We start from the raw sequence: 19326 nt of genomic DNA, 5'->3' as shown, positions 1-19326 counted from the left end.
TTCCTGTGTCTGATAATATTAAAATTTTAGGTGTCTCCTTCAGTGGGTACGACAATGGTTTTATCAGTTGGGACATGGTGGCGCAGAAGGTAAATCAAAAAATATGCATGTGGAACATGAGGAAGCTTACCATGGAGGGAAAAATTTTAATAATTAAAATGATAATTTTACCTTTGCTTTTATACTTAAGCATGGTTTTCCCTCCTCCCACGGTTTTATTAAGAAAAATTACTAAAGCTTGTTTTACCTTCTTTTGGAGTTCCAGAATGGAGAAACTTAAACGTGAGACGGTAATGAAAATCAAACCAAAGGGTGGCAAAGACTTTCCAGATTTTAATAGGTTTCTTTTAATCAAGTACTTTTGTTTCTGTCTTAATTCTCTTTTTAAACAACATCATTGGTCTTATTTTCTACGTTTTAATACTGGGTTTTTTATGCGAAGGATGGGGTGGTTTGAAATTGTTTTAACCTCACCTTATGCTTTTAATCTACCAGCAAATTACGTGATTTTAGAGAAAATAGTGGCCTTGTTTAATTTTAAAGGGAAAAATTTTAATGATATGATAAACAGTAAGAAACTTATAAAAGACATAAGAGGAAATGAAGTCGTCACTAATATTGAAAATTTTAATAATGAACGCTGTGCTTTTATCTTCAAAATGGTTAATGTGTTTTATCTTTTTAATACACAGATGGACCTGGCCTGGAGCTGCGTTCATCAATGTCTTCCATGCAGGGCATTCCAATTCAGGAGAGGATTCGCGAGGTCTGCCATCTGTCCGAGGGAAGGCTGCCAGGCTGAGGAGACCGTGCGTCATATTTTTTGGACTTGCGATTTTACTAAACATATTTGGATAAAGATATTCCCTCTAATGAAGAAGATGGCAGACCTAAAGGACTTGACTTACGAAATGATTTTATATGGACTCTTTGGATGCCCAACCGCGAACCAAAAGACTATTGCATGGAAGACGATGAACTGCGTAAAAGAAGCTCTGTGGAAGGCCAGGAACATCCTGATTTTTAAGCACGATGTTTTATCTGTTGACGATGTTTTAGGTCTTTGTTTTAGCGAGATGTACATTTATTATTTATTAGATAAAAAAAGAAATGCCACCCTTTCAAATAAATGGTTTGTAAAAGAATGGAACTCCAATATATAAGAATTTGCCACCATGTCCCCTTTTATGTGTTTTTATGTAAATTGATTTTATTACTGTAATTCATTGTAAAAAGCTGTAATTCATTGTAAATATTTTTTGAATTTTAAGTAATAAATCATTGACACCCCCGCGAGGGGGTAGCCAACTTAAAAAAAAATCTGTTCTTATCAGTTTAATATCTGATACGTCCCCTATCTGGGGACCATATATTAAATGGATTTTTAGAACAGGGAGATGGAAATAGAGCTTGCTCTGTCCACTCCACGCATTGACCTGGTATTGCAGTATTTCCAGGACCGGTGCACCCTTTCCTTATGTGTTGACTAAAATCAGATTCCAAAAGTGTTTTTTGTGTTTGCCATTGTTTCTGTCTTTCTGAAGGGATCTCCCCTTTTAATCCCATTATTTCAACACCTGTTGGACAATGCATGAGTGATAATGAGCTAATTGATTAAATGCAATTAATGAATACATTGCCACCTCTTGTTTTGTGTCGTCTGTGTGTCTGTGTTTCCGGCATTTCACATTGGAACAGCTCATTCACCTTCCTTGTCTTCTCTCCGCCCTCCCTTTTAGGTAAGTTAAAGAGCTGCACCTGAGCCAGCCACTGATTGATGCAGCACCACAGTCAAATAGTGGAGTGGAGTAGGGGAACAGCAAACAGCCATTAAAGCCGCCCGCCCGCCCGCCCGCCACAATGGACCTACCTGTGTACACTAGATGGATGTGATGGAATGTACTGTCGTCCCTACATTTCAAGAAGGAGTAAGAATTGCAGTTGCAACAAAGCCTTGCTTGCCTACAAAGAGAGCAGCAATTTGGATTTGTTACTATGTTACCTAGAAGAATAACAAACTGTGCAAGGATGGAGGTTGTAGGAGCAAGGAGAAGTTGTCTGTAAAGTTGGTGGATGCTTATTTTCCATTTTGCAGTCCCTTGTCTCCCTCTTGTGGCCTCCTGGAGGCAACTAGCTGTGCAAAAAAAGACAGCCTGGCGGCCGGCTGTTGCAGTGTTGCCCTCTCAGGCAACACTGAGTGACTGACTGAGCCGCACCGTCTTATATAAAGTTCAGACGGAACTTTGCACGTGTCATAGTGGAGCCCTGAGGAGCCAGAGCCAGCTTTCTGACATCATAATGGGGCCTCAGAGATAAAAGCCTGGGCCCAGGCAGTGTTGGTCAGTGCTGCTCAGCAGGCAGCACTGGACTGGACTGGATTACAGCTGATACAAGGTGTGAAGGAACAAGGGGTGGCTGTGGGCATGCACTTGCTGCCGCTGCCAGTGTTTATCTGCATGGCAGCAGGGCATTTGGGCGTTGCCAGGAAGGCGTTTTTATGTAGATTCCTCCTCTTTCAGCACTGCATTGTGGTGCAAGCAAAAGAAGCAAATCCTGTCTGGCTTCCTCTCCGGCCTTTATTCACCTCCCGTGTAGCTGTGAGTGTGTGAGCCTGCAGGGCCCCATGGAATTGCCTAGAAGTAGGCTGAATCGCTGCAAGGGCTGAACAGCAGTATCGGGCAGGCTCGGGCAACGCGCGGCCCGTTCGGGTTATCGCTTCTCGGCCTTTTGGCTAAGATCAAGTGTAGTATCTGTTCTTATCAGTTTAATATCTGATACGTCCCCTATCTGGGGACCATATATTAAATGGATTTTTAGAACAGGGAGATGGAAATAGAGCTTGCTCTGTCCACTCCACGCATTGACCTGGTATTGCAGTATTTCCAGGACCGGTGCACCCTTTCCTTATGTGTTGACTAAAATCAGATTCCAAAAGTGTTTTTTGTGTTTGCCATTGTTTCTGTCTTTCTGAAGGGATCTCCCCTTTTAATCCCATTATTTCAACACCTGTTGGACAATGCATGAGTGATAATGAGCTAATTGATTAAATGCAATTAATGAATACATTGCCACCTCTTGTTTTGTGTCGTCTGTGTGTCTGTGTTTCCGGCATTTCACATTGGAACAGCTCATTCACCTTCCTTGTCTTCTCTCCGCCCTCCCTTTTAGGTAAGTTAAAGAGCTGCACCTGAGCCAGCCACTGATTGATGCAGCACCACAGTCAAATAGTGGAGTGGAGTAGGGGAACAGCAAACAGCCATTAAAGCCGCCCGCCCGCCCGCCACAATGGACCTACCTGTGTACACTAGATGGATGTGATGGAATGTACTGTCGTCCCTACATTTCAAGAAGGAGTAAGAATTGCAGTTGCAACAAAGCCTTGCTTGCCTACAAAGAGAGCAGCAATTTGGATTTGTTACTATGTTACCTAGAAGAATAACAAACTGTGCAAGGATGGAGGTTGTAGGAGCAAGGAGAAGTTGTCTGTAAAGTTGGTGGATGCTTATTTTCCATTTTGCAGTCCCTTGTCTCCCTCTTGTGGCCTCCTGGAGGCAACTAGCTGTGCAAAAAAAGACAGCCTGGCGGCCGGCTGTTGCAGTGTTGCCCTCTCAGGCAACACTGAGTGACTGACTGAGCCGCACCGTCTTATATAAAGTTCAGACGGAACTTTGCACGTGTCATAGTGGAGCCCTGAGGAGCCAGAGCCAGCTTTCTGACATCATAATGGGGCCTCAGAGATAAAAGCCTGGGCCCAGGCAGTGTTGGTCAGTGCTGCTCAGCAGGCAGCACTGGACTGGACTGGATTACAGCTGATACAAGGTGTGAAGGAACAAGGGGTGGCTGTGGGCATGCACTTGCTGCCGCTGCCAGTGTTTATCTGCATGGCAGCAGGGCATTTGGGCGTTGCCAGGAAGGCGTTTTTATGTAGATTCCTCCTCTTTCAGCACTGCATTGTGGTGCAAGCAAAAGAAGCAAATCCTGTCTGGCTTCCTCTCCGGCCTTTATTCACCTCCCGTGTAGCTGTGAGTGTGTGAGCCTGCAGGGCCCCATGGAATTGCCTAGAAGTAGGCTGAATCGCTGCAAGGGCTGAACAGCAGTATCGGGCAGGCTCGGGCAACGCGCGGCCCGTTCGGGTTATCGCTTCTCGGCCTTTTGGCTAAGACCAAGTGTATTTATACAGGAGGTTTTTAGTCAGAAGGTGCTCAGGTACCCTCTCTCTCGGCCTCGGGGGATCGTCCAGGTTCGCCTGGACTTCACCCCCGTGCTGCTATTTGGGAGAGAGGCTTAGTCCTGAGCAACGAGTTGCGATCCCCCCCCAGCCCTTTGGTGTGTCTCCTTGAACCCAAAGGGCGCAGCGCAAGCTGTGCGGTACCGACCTGGCCACGCAAATGGCAGGCGGACCTGATGCGGTGCCGGTATACGCCCGGTTGCGGAATACTGCAAGATTTATCTTGGCAGAGGGTGGAGGCGGTCCTCGTGGTCTCAAGTTCCTTGTCCACGATATTTTGGAAAAGCGGTTGGCGGTCCACAAGAACGAGATTTTGGCGATCCAGGACTACCCAAGGCGTGGAGTGTACGACGTGACTTTTATGGGAGAAGGAATCCTCCGTGATGCCATGGGAAAAGCTGAGAGGCAACAAGGTGAACTCATGGCCTTGGGAGTCCAGGTAATTGAACACGCTTTTGAAGTAACCAAACTCGTAGTGATTAAAATGTATTCCCCATACGTGAAAGATCAGGAAGTGGCGGCGTTTCTTGCTGCATACTTTAAGAACGTTAAGCTGCTGGGGAGAGTTATGAACGAGTGCGGTGTGTGGACCGTCAAATGGAAATTTATTGTTACGCTAATAAAGGACCCCTCCACCCAAGAAACGAAGCTACCACCTGCTCGTTTTAAACTTGGGAATGTGAATGGCGACCTCTATTTCTCAGGAATGCCAAACTTCTGCAGGGCCTGCGGTACCTATGGACATACCAGTTTTAACTGCGATGTCACCTGCAGGAACTGTGGAAGTAAACAACACACAATGAGAGAATGTACAGAAGAGAAAAAATGCAATTTTTGTCAAAAAACTGGTCATCTTTATTATGCTTGTCCACATAGGTACCGAGGCGAAGAAGATGAGCAACCCGAGGTGCCCCCACGTGCTCCACCAGCAGAGCAGTCCCGTCCTCAAGGAGGAGAACAAGCTGTTGCGGCGAAAGAGCAGAGAGGTACCTGGGCTTCAAGAGTACGGCTAGCCGAAGCCAAAACAGGTGCCTCTCAGCCAGCGACCTCAGGGGATAAAAATGAGCCCAGCGCCAAGGAAAAACGGCAGGCCAAGAGGAAGGCAGAAAAGGAGCAGGCCATCGATGAACCTGTGGCATCCCAGACGGCTGGTTGCTCAGGCGGTGCCGGGCCTGCTCCTAATCCTGGGTCTCTAGAGACCGACTCGGAAGGAGAAGACTGGGTACAGGTGGGTCCCCGTAAAAAGGGGAAGCAAGAACGTGCCAGTAGGAGGGAGACAGGGGAGGAGCAGATGGATACGTCCGTGCGGAAAGATGTGGCTCCTCCTGGGACCCCCTCCTCGCCTGCACTGGTGAGGAGGACGGGCACTGCTCCCTCCGTATTATCGGACACCCCGCCATGCGCACAACCTCCCCCTCTAGACCGGCCTTCACGGGCCCAGGGGGGAGAGGCGGGGCCCTTGGGGGACCCACCAGACATGGACCCAGTCGGTCAACCGAGAGAGACCCAGGTGAGGCTGTGCGAGTCTGGGCTCCCCGTGTACGAGGTGAGTGTTGCTGGCTCAGCTCTCAGCGACAGTAGTTCTTCTCCTGCCTCGTCCCTCTTTTCAGTTGAGTCGGATGAGGGCGGGGCCATGAGTTCAAGTGAGGTTTCGGGTATTGCTGGTGGAGGAGCAATCTGATTTTAAGTACGCCTATTATTTATTATTTTAAAATCAGAATTTTGCTTTAACTCTCCACGATGTCTGAGCTCATGGGAATCTCCCTCAACGTGAGGGGCGCCAAGTCAAAAGTGAGAAGGGTTGCTCTCTTCAATTTTTTATCTTGCCTGGCAGCCTCTGTATTTTTCCTGCAGGAGTGCGGCATTCCCCATACAATGAGATATGAAAATTACAAAAAGGATTGGAAGTATGGTCCATCCGTCTGGTCTGGATCCAACGAGTCCAGATCAGCAGGGGTCGCCATTCTTTTTAAGGGAAACGTTTTAATTGATTTTATTCAAGAAATCTTACCAGGACGTATTTTAATGGTTAAAGCTTTTATTGATGGTGTAAAGTGGCAGTTTTTAAATTTTTACGGATCACCAGAAAAGAACGAAAGAGCGAGGATGCTGGAGATTTTACCGCTTTTTATCAACACATCTGAGCCTTTTATCCTCGCAGGTGATTTTAATTGTATCCTGAGAGGAGAACGCCGGCTTACCAACAGTACGAGTAGGAACTATGACAAGACCTCTGGACTGCTCAAGGATATCGTGACTGATTTTAAATTAAAAGACATATACAAAGAATGTAACAGGAGCAGTCCAGAGGAAGCCGGCGTTACCTGGAGCAACGCCACCTGTAGCTCCAGGATTGATTTTATCTTTTGTTCTGAAAATTTACTGCCTTTTAATTGTGAAGTTTTAACCAATGTGTTTTCAGATCACAGGCTTTTATCTTTTAAAGTAAAGCATGATCTTAATAATATTGTATGTAAAAAGTCCTGGAAGATGAATGTTTCCCTTTTAGACGATCCACAGGTTTTAGCAGATTTTATTGAATTTTACCAAGAAAGCAGGCGGGTAAGAGACACACGTACTCCCATCAGTGCATGGTGGGAGAAAATGAAAAAGAAAATAAAAGATTTTTTTATTAAGAAAAGCGTGGCGAAAGCCAAAGAGAAATACGCTTTTTTTAAAATTCTCAATACCCGTCTGCAGACCCTGTACAAAATGCAAGATCATGACATAGACGTTAAAGATGACATCACCAATTTGAAAAAGGAGATAGCCCAGTGCCTGGAGCAGAAAGGTAAAGAGATTATATTCCGTTCAAAAATACAACATGTGGAGGAGAACGAGACCTGCTCCAGGTACTTTTTTAAGAAAATAAATAACAAAAAGGCAATTATCAAAAATATAGAAGGGGTGTCAGATGTACAGGGTCTTTTAAGTAAAGTTCATGAGTTTTACACTGACCTTTTTAATGTTAAGACTGTGGATCATAATTTTATGCGTGACTCACTGAAGGAGATTACTACTGTTTTAGACCCTGTCTCCCAGAATTTTTTATTACAGGAGCTGACGGAGCAGGAGGTTTTAGAAACTGTTAAGAGTTTTAAAACAGGGAAAGTTCCCGGACCGGACGGTATACCCAGTGAGTTTTATGTAAAATTTTATGACATTTTAAAAGAGGATCTTTTTAACCTTTTTTCTGATGTTTTTAATTCCAAGATGCTGCCTAAGTCCTGGCGGAAGGGTGAGGTCTCCCTGCTGTATAAGACGGGTGACATCGCAGTTTTAAAGAATTGGAGACCAATAACCCTTCTAAATAGCGACTATAAAATTATGGCTAAAATATGTGCAAATAGATTAAAAGCCATAATACCCCACATTATACACTCTGACCAGGTGTGTGGGGTGCCAGGCCGCAGCATCTGGGATAATTTAAACCTAATAAAAGACGTGATTGAGGACACGAGGTCTAGAAAAGTTAAATTAGCCATTTTATCTATAGACTTTGAGAAGGCGTTCGACCGTGTCTCTCATTTTTATCTTTTTAAGGTTTTAGAACGTATGGGTATACCTGAAGGATTTTTATTATCTATTAAAGCCTTTTACAGAGAATGCACCAGCAAAATTTTAGTGAATGGTTTTAAGACACAGGACGTATTTTTAAACTCTGGGGTGAAGCAGGGGTGTCCCTTGTCCCCACTGCTTTTTATATGTGCATTGGAGCCTCTGTTATGCGCAATTCGCCGCGATAAGTGTATCCGTGGAGTCCCCCTGCCCGGGGGAGGCGGCGTAGAGGCCAAAGCAGTGGGGTACATGGATGATGTGGCGGTTTTATGTAGGGACGCCCTGTCGCTTCAGAGAACCCTTAGGCAAATCGAGTTTTATTGCTGTGCTTCCGGTTTTAAAGTAAACTTCAGCAAGAGTCATATTTTAAACATAGGAAGCATGGCTCTTAGAGATATACCGGTTCCTGTGTCTGATAATATTAAAATTTTAGGTGTCTCCTTCAGTGGGTACGACAATGGTTTTATCAGTTGGGACATGGTGGCGCAGAAGGTAAATCAAAAAATATGCATGTGGAACATGAGGAAGCTTACCATGGAGGGAAAAATTTTAATAATTAAAATGATAATTTTACCTTTGCTTTTATACTTAAGCATGGTTTTCCCTCCTCCCACGGTTTTATTAAGAAAAATTACTAAAGCTTGTTTTACCTTCTTTTGGAGTTCCAGAATGGAGAAACTTAAACGTGAGACGGTAATGAAAATCAAACCAAAGGGTGGCAAAGACTTTCCAGATTTTAATAGGTTTCTTTTAATCAAGTACTTTTGTTTCTGTCTTAATTCTCTTTTTAAACAACATCATTGGTCTTATTTTCTACGTTTTAATACTGGGTTTTTTATGCGAAGGATGGGGTGGTTTGAAATTGTTTTAACCTCACCTTATGCTTTTAATCTACCAGCAAATTACGTGATTTTAGAGAAAATAGTGGCCTTGTTTAATTTTAAAGGGAAAAATTTTAATGATATGATAAACAGTAAGAAACTTATAAAAGACATAAGAGGAAATGAAGTCGTCACTAATATTGAAAATTTTAATAATGAACGCTGTGCTTTTATCTTCAAAATGGTTAATGTGTTTTATCTTTTTAATACACAGATGGACCTGGCCTGGAGCTGCGTTCATCAATGTCTTCCATGCAGGGCATTCCAATTCAGGAGAGGATTCGCGAGGTCTGCCATCTGTCCGAGGGAAGGCTGCCAGGCTGAGGAGACCGTGCGTCATATTTTTTGGACTTGCGATTTTACTAAACATATTTGGATAAAGATATTCCCTCTAATGAAGAAGATGGCAGACCTAAAGGACTTGACTTACGAAATGATTTTATATGGACTCTTTGGATGCCCAACCGCGAACCAAAAGACTATTGCATGGAAGACGATGAACTGCGTAAAAGAAGCTCTGTGGAAGGCCAGGAACATCCTGATTTTTAAGCACGATGTTTTATCTGTTGACGATGTTTTAGGTCTTTGTTTTAGCGAGATGTACATTTATTATTTATTAGATAAAAAAAGAAATGCCACCCTTTCAAATAAATGGTTTGTAAAAGAATGGAACTCCAATATATAAGAATTTGCCACCATGTCCCCTTTTATGTGTTTTTATGTAAATTGATTTTATTACTGTAATTCATTGTAAAAAGCTGTAATTCATTGTAAATATTTTTTGAATTTTAAGTAATAAATCATTGACACCCCCGCGAGGGGGTAGCCAACTTAAAAAAAAATCTGTTCTTATCAGTTTAATATCTGATACGTCCCCTATCTGGGGACCATATATTAAATGGATTTTTAGAACAGGGAGATGGAAATAGAGCTTGCTCTGTCCACTCCACGCATTGACCTGGTATTGCAGTATTTCCAGGACCGGTGCACCCTTTCCTTATGTGTTGACTAAAATCAGATTCCAAAAGTGTTTTTTGTGTTTGCCATTGTTTCTGTCTTTCTGAAGGGATCTCCCCTTTTAATCCCATTATTTCAACACCTGTTGGACAATGCATGAGTGATAATGAGCTAATTGATTAAATGCAATTAATGAATACATTGCCACCTCTTGTTTTGTGTCGTCTGTGTGTCTGTGTTTCCGGCATTTCACATTGGAACAGCTCATTCACCTTCCTTGTCTTCTCTCCGCCCTCCCTTTTAGGTAAGTTAAAGAGCTGCACCTGAGCCAGCCACTGATTGATGCAGCACCACAGTCAAATAGTGGAGTGGAGTAGGGGAACAGCAAACAGCCATTAAAGCCGCCCGCCCGCCCGCCCGCCACAATGGACCTACCTGTGTACACTAGATGGATGTGATGGAATGTACTGTCGTCCCTACATTTCAAGAAGGAGTAAGAATTGCAGTTGCAACAAAGCCTTGCTTGCCTACAAAGAGAGCAGCAATTTGGATTTGTTACTATGTTACCTAGAAGAATAACAAACTGTGCAAGGATGGAGGTTGTAGGAGCAAGGAGAAGTTGTCTGTAAAGTTGGTGGATGCTTATTTTCCATTTTGCAGTCCCTTGTCTCCCTCTTGTGGCCTCCTGGAGGCAACTAGCTGTGCAAAAAAAGACAGCCTGGCGGCCGGCTGTTGCAGTGTTGCCCTCTCAGGCAACACTGAGTGACTGACTGAGCCGCACCGTCTTATATAAAGTTCAGACGGAACTTTGCACGTGTCATAGTGGAGCCCTGAGGAGCCAGAGCCAGCTTTCTGACATCATAATGGGGCCTCAGAGATAAAAGCCTGGGCCCAGGCAGTGTTGGTCAGTGCTGCTCAGCAGGCAGCACTGGACTGGACTGGATTACAGCTGATACAAGGTGTGAAGGAACAAGGGGTGGCTGTGGGCATGCACTTGCTGCCGCTGCCAGTGTTTATCTGCATGGCAGCAGGGCATTTGGGCGTTGCCAGGAAGGCGTTTTTATGTAGATTCCTCCTCTTTCAGCACTGCATTGTGGTGCAAGCAAAAGAAGCAAATCCTGTCTGGCTTCCTCTCCGGCCTTTATTCACCTCCCGTGTAGCTGTGAGTGTGTGAGCCTGCAGGGCCCCATGGAATTGCCTAGAAGTAGGCTGAATCGCTGCAAGGGCTGAACAGCAGTATCGGGCAGGCTCGGGCAACGCGCGGCCCGTTCGGGTTATCGCTTCTCGGCCTTTTGGCTAAGATCAAGTGTAGTATCTGTTCTTATCAGTTTAATATCTGATACGTCCCCTATCTGGGGACCATATATTAAATGGATTTTTAGAACAGGGAGATGGAAATAGAGCTTGCTCTGTCCACTCCACGCATTGACCTGGTATTGCAGTATTTCCAGGACCGGTGCACCCTTTCCTTATGTGTTGACTAAAATCAGATTCCAAAAGTGTTTTTTGTGTTTGCCATTGTTTCTGTCTTTCTGAAGGGATCTCCCCTTTTAATCCCATTATTTCAACACCTGTTGGACAATGCATGAGTGATAATGAGCTAATTGATTAAATGCAATTAATGAATACATTGCCACCTCTTGTTTTGTGTCGTCTGTGTGTCTGTGTTTCCGGCATTTCACATTGGAACAGCTCATTCACCTTCCTTGTCTTCTCTCCGCCCTCCCTTTTAGGTAAGTTAAAGAGCTGCACCTGAGCCAGCCACTGATTGATGCAGCACCACAGTCAAATAGTGGAGTGGAGTAGGGGAACAGCAAACAGCCATTAAAGCCGCCCGCCCGCCCGCCACAATGGACCTACCTGTGTACACTAGATGGATGTGATGGAATGTACTGTCGTCCCTACATTTCAAGAAGGAGTAAGAATTGCAGTTGCAACAAAGCCTTGCTTGCCTACAAAGAGAGCAGCAATTTGGATTTGTTACTATGTTACCTAGAAGAATAACAAACTGTGCAAGGATGGAGGTTGTAGGAGCAAGGAGAAGTTGTCTGTAAAGTTGGTGGATGCTTATTTTCCATTTTGCAGTCCCTTGTCTCCCTCTTGTGGCCTCCTGGAGGCAACTAGCTGTGCAAAAAAAGACAGCCTGGCGGCCGGCTGTTGCAGTGTTGCCCTCTCAGGCAACACTGAGTGACTGACTGAGCCGCACCGTCTTATATAAAGTTCAGACGGAACTTTGCACGTGTCATAGTGGAGCCCTGAGGAGCCAGAGCCAGCTTTCTGACATCATAATGGGGCCTCAGAGATAAAAGCCTGGGCCCAGGCAGTGTTGGTCAGTGCTGCTCAGCAGGCAGCACTGGACTGGACTGGATTACAGCTGATACAAGGTGTGAAGGAACAAGGGGTGGCTGTGGGCATGCACTTGCTGCCGCTGCCAGTGTTTATCTGCATGGCAGCAGGGCATTTGGGCGTTGCCAGGAAGGCGTTTTTATGTAGATTCCTCCTCTTTCAGCACTGCATTGTGGTGCAAGCAAAAGAAGCAAATCCTGTCTGGCTTCCTCTCCGGCCTTTATTCACCTCCCGTGTAGCTGTGAGTGTGTGAGCCTGCAGGGCCCCATGGAATTGCCTAGAAGTAGGCTGAATCGCTGCAAGGGCTGAACAGCAGTATCGGGCAGGCTCGGGCAACGTGCGGCCCATTCGGGTTATCGCTTCTCGGCCTTTTGGCTAAGATCAAGTGTAGTATCTGTTCTTATCAGTTTAATATCTGATACGTCCCCTATCTGGGGACCATATATTAAATGGATTTTTAGAACAGGGAGATGGAAATAGAGCTTGCTCTGTCCACTCCACGCATTGACCTGGTATTGCAGTATTTCCAGGACCGGTGCACCCTTTCCTTATGTGTTGACTAAAATCAGATTCCAAAAGTGTTTTTTGTGTTTGCCATTGTTTCTGTCTTTCTGAAGGGATCTCCCCTTTTAATCCCATTATTTCAACACCTGTTGGACAATGCATGAGTGATAATGAGCTAATTGATTAAATGCAATTAATGAATACATTGCCACCTCTTGTTTTGTGTCGTCTGTGTGTCTGTGTTTCCGGCATTTCACATTGGAACAGCTCATTCACCTTCCTTGTCTTCTCTCCGCCCTCCCTTTTAGGTAAGTTAAAGAGCTGCACCTGAGCCAGCCACTGATTGATGCAGCACCACAGTCAAATAGTGGAGTGGAGTAGGGGAACAGCAAACAGCCATTAAAGCCGCCCGCCCGCCCGCCACAATGGACCTACCTGTGTACACTAGATGGATGTGATGGAATGTACTGTCGTCCCTACATTTCAAGAAGGAGTAAGAATTGCAGTTGCAACAAAGCCTTGCTTGCCTACAAAGAGAGCAGCAATTTGGATTTGTTACTATGTTACCTAGAAGAATAACAAACTGTGCAAGGATGGAGGTTGTAGGAGCAAGGAGAAGTTGTCTGTAAAGTTGGTGGATGCTTATTTTCCATTTTGCAGTCCCTTGTCTCCCTCTTGTGGCCTCCTGGAGGCAACTAGCTGTGCAAAAAAAGACAGCCTGGCGGCCGGCTGTTGCAGTGTTGCCCTCTCAGGCAACACTGAGTGACTGACTGAGCCGCACCGTCTTATATAAAGTTCAGACGGAACTTTGCACGTGTCATAGTGGAGCCCTGAGGAGCCAGAGCCAGCTTTCTGACATCATAATGGGGCCTCAGAGATAAAAGCCTGGGCCCAGGCAGTGTTGGTCAGTGCTGCTCAGCAGGCAGCACTGGACTGGACTGGATTACAGCTGATACAAGGTGTGAAGGAACAAGGGGTGGCTGTGGGCATGCACTTGCTGCCGCTGCCAGTGTTTATCTGCATGGCAGCAGGGCATTTGGGCGTTGCCAGGAAGGCGTTTTTATGTAGATTCCTCCTCTTTCAGCACTGCATTGTGGTGCAAGCAAAAGAAGCAAATCCTGTCTGGCTTCCTCTCCGGCCTTTATTCACCTCCTGTGTAGCTGTGAGTGTGTGAGCCTGCAGGGCCCCATGGAATTGCCTAGAAGTAGGCTGAATCGCTGCAAGGGCTGAACAGCAGTATCGGGCAGGCTCGGGCAATGCGCGGCCCGTTCGGGTTATCGCTTCTCGGCCTTTTGGCTAAGATCAAGTGTAGTATCTGTTCTTATCAGTTTAATATCTGATACGTCCCCTATCTGGGGACCATATATTAAATGGATTTTTAGAACAGGGAGATGGAAATAGAGCTTGCTCTGTCCACTCCACGCATTGACCTGGTATTGCAGTATTTCCAGGACCGGTGCACCCTTTCCTTATGTGTTGACTAAAATCAGATTCCAAAAGTGTTTTTTGTGTTTGCCATTGTTTCTGTCTTTCTGAAGGGATCTCCCCTTTTAATCCCATTATTTCAACACCTGTTGGACAATGCATGAGTGATAATGAGCTAATTGATTAAATGCAATTAATGAATACATTGCCACCTCTTGTTTTGTGTCGTCTGTGTGTCTGTGCTTCCGGCATTTCACATTGGAACAGCTCATTCACCTTCCTTGTCTTCTCTCCGCCATCCCTTTTAGGTAAGTTAAAGAGCTGCACCTGAGCCAGCCACTGATTGATGCAGCACCACAGTCAAATAGTGGAGTGGAGTAGGGGAACAGCAAACAGCCATTAAAGCCGCCCGCCCGCCCGCCACAATGGACCTACCTGTGTACACTAGATGGATGTGATGGAATGTACTGTCGTCCCTACATTTCAAGAAGGAGTAAGAATTGCAGTTGCAACAAAGCCTTGCTTGCCTACAAAGAGAGCAGCAATTTGGATTTGTTACTATGTTACCTAGAAGAATAACAAACTGTGCAAGGATGGAGGTTGTAGGAGCAAGGAGAAGTTGTCTGTAAAGTTGGTGGATGCTTATTTTCCATTTTGCAGTCCCTTGTCTCCCTCTTGTGGCCTCCTGGAGGCAACTAGCTGTGCAAAAAAAGACAGCCTGGCGGCCGGCTGTTGCAGTGTTGCCCTCTCAGGCAACACTGAGTGACTGACTGAGCCGCACCGTCTTATATAAAGTTCAGACGGAACTTTGCACGTGTCATAGTGGAGCCCTGAGGAGCCAGAGCCAGCTTTCTGACATCATAATGGGGCCTCAGAGATAAAAGCCTGGGCCCAGGCAGTGTTGGTCAGTGCTGCTCAGCAGGCAGCACTGGACTGGACTGGATTACAGCTGATACAAGGTGTGAAGGAACAAGGGGTGGCTGTGGGCATGCACTTGCTGCCGCTGCCAGTGTTTATCTGCATGGCAGCAGGGCATTTGGGCGTTGCCAGGAAGGCGTTTTTATGTAGATTCCTCCTCTTTCAGCACTGCATTGTGGTGCAAGCAAAAGAAGCAAATCCTGTCTGGCTTCCTCTCCGGCCTTTATTCACCTCCCGTGTAGCTGTGAGTGTGTGAGCCTGCAGGGCCCCATGGAATTGCCTAGAAGTAGGCTGAATCGCTGCAAGGGCTGAACAGCAGTATCGGGCAGGCTCGGGCAACGCGCGGCCCGTTCGGGTTATCGCTTCTCGGCCTTTTGGCTAAGACCAAGTGTATTTATACAGGAGGTTTTTGGTCAGAAGGTGCTCAGGTACCCTCTCTCTCGGCCTCGGGGGATCGTCCAGGTTCGCCTGGACTTCACCCCCGTGCTGCTATTTGGGAGAGAGGCTTAGTCCTGAGCAACGAGTTGCGATCCCCCCCAGCCCCTTGGTCTCCGTAAGACAAGGGGCGCAGCGAAAGCTGTGCGGTTCGACCTGGCCACGCTAATGGCAGGCGAACCCGATGCGGTGCCGGTGTACGCCCGGCTTAAGAATTCTGCACGATTTATCGTGGCAGAGGGTGGAGGCGGTCCCCGTGGTATTAAATTTTTAGTCCACGCCATTTTGGAAGATCTGCTGGCGGTCCACAAGAACGAGCTCTTGGCTATCCAGGACTACCCGAAGCGAGGAATCTACGATGTCACCTTCATGGGAGAAGGAATACTCCGTGATGCTATGGACCGAGCTGAGAGGAAACAAGGTGAACTCGTAGCAGCGGGAGTCAAGGTAGTAGAGCATGAATTTGAAATAACCAAACTCGTGGTGATTAAAATGTATTCCCCATATGTGAGAGATATGGAAGTGGCAGCATTTCTAGCTGCCTACTTCAAAAATGTCAAACTCCTGGGGAAAGTGATGAACGAGTGTGGAGTGTGGACCGCCAAATGGAAGTTTTTAGTTACGCTGATTAAGGACCCCTCCACCCAAGAAACGAGATTACCACCGGCTCGTTTTAAAATTGGAAATGTGAATGGCGACCTCTACTTCTCAGGGATGCCAAACTTCTGCAGGGCTTGTGGTACCTATGGACATACCAGTTTTAACTGCGATGTCACCTGCAGAAACTGTGGAAGCAAAGAGCACAATATAAGGGAGTGCACAGAAGAAAAAAAATGCAACTTTTGTCAAAAAACTGGTCACTTGTATTTTTCTTGTCCTCATAGGTACCGAAGCGGAGAAGAAGAGCAACCCGGGGCGCCCCCACGTGCTCCACCAGCGGACCAGCCCCGCCCTCAGGGAGAGGAACAAGCCAGTGCTGCAAAGGAGCAGCGGGGTACCTGGGCTTCAAGGGTACGGTCTGTTGGAGCCAAAGCAGGTACCTCACAGCCAACAGCCTCAGAGGAGAGAAGGGAGTCCAGTGCGAAGGAAAAACGCCAAGCCAAACGTAAGGCTGAGAAGGGGCAGGCCAGTGAGATAACTGAGGCATCCCAGAGTGCTGGTTGCTCAGTGGATGCCGGGCCTGCTCCCAATCCTGGGTCTCTAGATACGGAGTCTGAAGAGGAAGGTTGGCTGAAAGTGGGTCCCCGTAAAAAGGGTAAACAGGAGCGTGCCGGTAGGGGGGTGACAGGGGAGGAGCAAATGGATACGTCCGTAAAGCAAAGTGAGGCTCCTCCTAGGACCGCCCCCTCGTCGTTACTGGTGAGGAGGGTGGGCACTGTTCCCCCCGAGCCAACCGACACCCCGCCATGTGCGCAACCTCCCCCTCTAGAACGGCCTGCACGGCCTGCACGGCCTCAGGGGGGAGCGGCGGGGCCCTTGGGGGACCCACCCGATACAGACCTATATGGTCAGCCGTTAGAGACCCAGGTAAGGCTGTGTGAATCTGGACTCCCTGTATACGAGATGAGGGCTGTTGGCTCGACGCTCACGGAAGGTAGTTCCTCTCCTGAATCATCCCCTTTCTCGCTAGAGTCAGACGAGGGCGGGGAGATGAGTTCAAGCGAGATTTCTGGTATTGCTGGTGGAGGCCAAGTCTGATTTTAAGTAACACGATTATTTATTTTTTAAAATCAAGACTAACACAATTAAAACTCCACGATGTCTGAAATAAAGGGGATCTCCCTCAACGTGAGGGGCGCCAAGTCCAAAGTCAGAAGGGTTGCTCTCTTCAGTTTTTTATCTGGCCTGGCAGCCTCTGTTTTTTTCCTGCAGGAGTGCGGCATTCCCCATGCAATGAAGTACCATAAATACAAAGAGGATTGGAAGTATGGTCCATCAGTCTGGTCTGGATCTAACGAGTCCAGATCAGCAGGGGTCGCCATTCTTTTTAAGGGAAACGTTTTTATTGATTTTATTCAAGAGATTCTTCCAGGACGTATTTTATTGGTTAAAGCTTTTATTGACGGCGTAAAATGGCAGTTTTTAAATTTTTACGGCTCACCTGACAAAAATGAGAGAGCAGAGATGCTAGAAATGTTACCTCTTTTTATTAATACAACTGAGCCTTTTATCCTCGCAGGTGATTTTAACTGTATCCTGAGGGGGGAACGCCGGCTTACCAGTACTACAAGTAGGAATTACGATAAGACCTCTGGACTGCTCAAAGATATTGTAAATGATTTTAAATTAACAGATTTGTACAAAGAATGTAATAGGAGCAGCCCAGAGGAAGCCGGCGTTACCTGGAGCAACGCCACCTGTAGCTCCAGGATAGATTTTATTTTTTGTAATGAGAATGTACTGCCTTTTAATTGTGAAGTTTTAACTAATGTTTTCTCAGATCACAAGCTTTTATCATTTTATGTAAAGCGTGATTTTAATAAACCGGTGTGTAAGAAGTCCTGGAAGTTAAATGTTTCCCTTTTAGATGATCCACAGGTTTTTACTGATTTTATTGAATTTTACCAAAAATGCAGGCGGGGGAGAGACATGCGTACTCCCATCAGTGCATGGTGGGAGAAAATGAAAAAAAGAATAAAGGAATTTTTTATTAAAAAGAGCGTGGCGAAAGCCAGAGAAAAACATGTTTTTTTTAAAATTCTCAGCACCCGTCTGCAGACCCTGTACAAGATGAGAGATAATGAAATTGACGTTAAAACTGACATCACTAATTTAAAAAAAGAAATAGCTCAGTGCCTGGAGCAGAAAGGCAAAGAAATCATTTTTCGTTCCAAAATTCAACATGTGGAGGAGAATGAGACCTGCTCCAGGTACTTTTTTAAAAAAATTAACAATAAAAAGGCTATTATTAAAAATATTGAAAGTGTGTCAGATGTACAGGGTATTTTAAGTAAAGTTCATGAGTTTTATGCTGACCTTTTTAGTGTTAAAACTGTGGATCATAATTTTATGCGTGACTCACTGAAGGAGATTACTACTGTTTTAGACCCTGTCTCCCAGAATTTTTTATTACAGGAGCTGACGGAGCAGGAGGTTTTAGAAACGGTAAAGAGTTTTAAAGCCGGAAAAGTTCCCGGACCGGACGGTATACCCAGTGAGTTTTATGTCAAATTTTATGACATTTTAAAAGAGGATCTTTTTAGCCTTTTTTATGAAGTTTTTAATTCCAAGATGCTGCCTAAGTCCTGGCGGAAGGGTGAGGTCTCCCTGCTACATAAGAAAGGTGACATCGCAGTTTTGAAGAACTGGAGACCAATAACCCTTCTGAATAGCGACTATAAAATAATGGCAAAAGTGTGCGCAAATAGATTAAAAGCCATAATACCCCACATTGTACACTCTAACCAGGTGTGTGGGGTGCCAGGCCGCAGCATCTGGGATAATCTTAACCTGGTAAAAGATGTGATTGAGGACACGAGGTCTAGAAGAGGTAAATTAGCCATTTTATCTATAGACTTCGAGAAGGCGTTCGACCGTGTCTCTCATTTTTATCTTTTTAAGGTTTTAGAGCGTATGGGTATACCTGAAGGATTTTTATTATCACTTAAAGCCTTTTATAAAGATTGCACAAGCAAAATTTTAGTGAATGGTTTTAAGACACAGGACGTGATTTTAGACTCAGGGGTGAAGCAGGGGTGTCCCTTGTCCCCACTGCTTTTTATTTGCGCATTAGAGCCTCTACTGTGTACAATTCGCCGCGATAAGTTAATACGTGGAGTCCCCCTGCCCGGGGGTGGCGGCGTAGAGGCTAAAGCAGTGGGGTACATGGACGATGTAGCGGTTTTTTGCAGGGACACCCTGTCGCTTCAGAGAACCCTCAGACAAATTGAGTTTTATTGCTGTGCTTCCGGTTTTAAGGTGAACTTCGACAAAAGTAATATTTTAAATATAGGAAGCATGGCTTTTAGAGACATACCCGTCCCTGTGTCAGATAATATTACGATTTTAGGTGTCTCCTTCAGTGAGTGCGATAATGGTTTTATCAGTTGGGACATGGTGGCGCAGAAGGTAAAT

The 19326-nt window shown here is 45.6% G+C and overlaps 4 non-coding genes and 2 pseudogenes across 4 annotated transcripts; all 6 read left to right on the top strand.

The window, feature by feature from the left end:
• The first annotated feature begins 1252 nt into the window (after window positions 1–1252).
• LOC142680976 (U2 spliceosomal RNA) lies at window positions 1253–1473 on the top strand (annotated as a pseudogene).
• A 1238-nt stretch (window positions 1474–2711) lies between these two features.
• Window positions 2712–2902, top strand: LOC142680489 (U2 spliceosomal RNA). Its single transcript, XR_012852968.1, has one exon. It is a non-coding gene; the product is annotated as a U2 spliceosomal RNA (small nuclear RNA).
• A 6539-nt stretch (window positions 2903–9441) lies between these two features.
• LOC142680975 (U2 spliceosomal RNA) lies at window positions 9442–9662 on the top strand (annotated as a pseudogene).
• A 1238-nt stretch (window positions 9663–10900) lies between these two features.
• LOC142680487 (U2 spliceosomal RNA) lies at window positions 10901–11091 on the top strand. The gene has a single exon (XR_012852967.1). It is a non-coding gene; the product is annotated as a U2 spliceosomal RNA (small nuclear RNA).
• A 1234-nt stretch (window positions 11092–12325) lies between these two features.
• LOC142680486 (U2 spliceosomal RNA) lies at window positions 12326–12516 on the top strand. The gene has a single exon (XR_012852966.1). It is a non-coding gene; the product is annotated as a U2 spliceosomal RNA (small nuclear RNA).
• Window positions 12517–13750: 1234 nt separating this feature from the next.
• Window positions 13751–13941, top strand: LOC142680484 (U2 spliceosomal RNA). Its single transcript, XR_012852965.1, has one exon. It is a non-coding gene; the product is annotated as a U2 spliceosomal RNA (small nuclear RNA).
• Window positions 13942–19326: the final 5385 nt, after the last annotated feature.

The sequence above is a fragment of the Rhinoderma darwinii genome (genome assembly GCF_050947455.1).
Source record: "Rhinoderma darwinii isolate aRhiDar2 chromosome 2 unlocalized genomic scaffold, aRhiDar2.hap1 SUPER_2_unloc_56, whole genome shotgun sequence".
In the NCBI taxonomy this organism is placed as follows: domain Eukaryota; kingdom Metazoa; phylum Chordata; class Amphibia; order Anura; family Rhinodermatidae; genus Rhinoderma; species Rhinoderma darwinii.
Note: the sequence above shows the minus strand (reverse complement) of the source record. Positions and strands in the feature narration are given on the sequence as shown.